Genomic DNA, 2,511 nt, shown 5'->3' on the forward strand with positions numbered 1-2,511 from the left:
TGTGTGCGTGCGTGCGTGCGTGCGTGCGTGCGTGCGTGCGTGCGTGCGTGCGTGCGTGCGTGCGTGCGTGCGTGCGTGCGTGCGTGCGTGCGTGCGTGTGTGTGTGTGTGTGCGTGTGTGTGCGTGCGTGTGCGTGTGTGTGCGTGTGCGTTGCAGCCAGAGTTCTACCAAGTGTGTCACTCGAAGGTGGACTACGACGAGATCGGACCGAGCATCTGTCGTCACAACCCCGTGTTTGGAGTCATGTGTTGAACACACACATACAAACACACACACACACGCACACACACACACACGCACGCACGCACGCACGCACGCACGCACGCACGCACGCACGCACACACACACACACACACACACACACAGACGCACGCACACACAGACGCACACACACACGCACACACACACGCACACACACACGCACGCGCACAGATATGCTAGCATGTTGTTCTGCTAGCCTGGTAACAGTTACATGTTAAGTTATAGCTAGCTTACGCTATGCGGTGCGTTCAATAATTCACAGCGATGGGCTTTCCGCCAGTGGCGTGCACAGACATTTTGAGGGGCAGGTGCTCAAGTAAATGATCCTTTTTTTTGTTGACTTGGTCTGCTCTTTTTTCCCCTCTACACCCATACCTCTTTGCCAAAAAATAGCCGATCTACAAGCCCACAACGCCTCGCGGCGCGAGGCGTTGTGGAGCTTGTAGATCTGCTATTTTTTGGCTAAAGTTCTCCTCAGAAAAGGGATGCTAGGTTTCGAGCGGTTATGGTAAAAAAGAAAAAATCATATCGCATAGAGATTTGGCGGACCCCCCTGTAGTAACTCTGAGGACCCCCCTAGGGGTCCCCGGACCCCCATGTTGAAGACCCCTGCTGTAATTTTTTTCAAAAGGGCACTTCTGGTCGAGAGGGCAAAAGGGCAGGTGCTCTCTAGCGCCACCTAGAGTCTATCTGTGCACGTCCCTGGCGCTTTCAGGCCGTTCAGTGCTGTTCTGTACCGTTCACAAAGTGTTCAGTGAATAATACGGTTCAAAAATTTTGGAGCGTTTATTTCAGACACAGATAAAAACGCAGAGTCATATGATTCATAGGGGGGGGGGGCATTAATGGTGGGTGTGGCCAGACGGCGGCGTCGCGTTCACACCGCCGAGACCGTGGTTAAAGATGCAGTGCCATGATTTCTTTTACGCCTAAAAAAATGATGATCAGGTATTATGATTACACTAGGAGAAATAATTTTCCCCAAAAAAGTGTACAGAAATGGCTAAAATTACGTTTTTATGTTGGCCACGCCCACCCAGGTCATTATGTATGCGTGGTTGTCAGGTTGTGGGTGGTATTCTATCTGAGTTAGCCACACCCCACAATGTTAAGTGAGTTGTGGTAGGCCGTCCCCTGTTATTGTGATGTCATCAAAACGGGGTATTTCCAACGGGCTTTCAGCTTTCAGGAAGAAACCAAAAGTACACAGGGAAGGCAAATTTAGCACATTATAACGATACCTTGGAGGTCTATTAGAGTAACGTTAACTTTATAGACAACGTGAAAACCAGAAAAGGCTCAAAACTATGGCACTGCATCTTTAAATTAGCTACGCTCTACATCTGGAGTTTAAAGGACGACTTCACCGCTTTTCAACCTATCTTCATATAATTGGTCCTCACTAATACTCATGATAAAATGGTAAAAAAAAATTCTACTCGGTCTGTGTCTCAGAGGAGGCCTGTGGACAGTTCAGAGTCCCGTCTACCAGTGACATCATCAATGGGGAATCCAAGCTAATAGAAACTGCAGGCTTTCTATTCCTGGAAAGTTGCAATGCAATAAAAGAAGCCATTGTTCTCGTGTTAATAAAAATCTAAATAAAAAATGTGAAATCTTGTTGGGAAAAAAAAATCCTGCCTAACGATGATGTCACTGGTAGACGGGTTTCTGAACTGTCACCAGCCCTGCTATGAGACACAGATCGAGTAGAAAACAATGGTACCATTTTATCATGAGTATTAGTGAGGACCAATTATATGAAGATAGGTTGAAAAGCGGTGAAGTCGTCCTTTAAGCGCTTAAATGTGTTGTTAGTTGACCGTTATAAAGTTGCTCTGATTGAAGACCGACAGTGCAGAGATTTTGTAAATGTCATTTCCTGACCCGTCTCTCTGACAGGAAATCAAGCTGGTTTCGCCTGCTGTCGCAGCGTGAACTAAACCCTCCAGAAAAAAATGCGTTTATGCGATCGCAGAATTTACCGCATAATCAGCAAAATGGCGCATAATTATGCGGGGGTAACGTTTTTTTCAAAAAGGCGGCATCGCATAATATGTGCATCGCATAATGCGCACATCGCATCGCATAATATGCGATTTGCATCGCATATTTCCGCATATTGCGCAACTTTTAACATATTTTGCATTTTTCACAACTTTTCGCATATCGCATATTTCGCATATTGCCGCATATTCCGCAACTTCCCGCAATTTCACCGCATAAAGTTGCAAAAAAAACGCATATTTC

At 46.6% G+C, this 2,511-nt stretch overlaps 1 pseudogene across 1 annotated transcript in view; it reads left to right on the top strand.

The window, feature by feature from the left end:
* LOC311038683 (actin-related protein 3-A-like) overlaps positions 1-317 on the top strand; it is a 27,636-nt pseudogene extending 27,319 nt beyond the window's left edge. Inside the window, exon 11 of the transcript XR_014602945.1 lies at positions 157-317. The product of XR_014602945.1 is annotated as an actin-related protein 3-A-like (transcript). The remainder of the gene's footprint in view (positions 1-156) is intronic.
* The last annotated feature ends 2,194 nt before the right edge of the window (positions 318-2,511 follow it).

The sequence above is a fragment of the Gymnoscopelus microlampas genome (genome assembly GCF_963454915.1).
Source record: "Gymnoscopelus microlampas genome assembly, chromosome: 22".
NCBI lineage: Eukaryota > Metazoa > Chordata > Actinopteri > Myctophiformes > Myctophidae > Gymnoscopelus > Gymnoscopelus microlampas.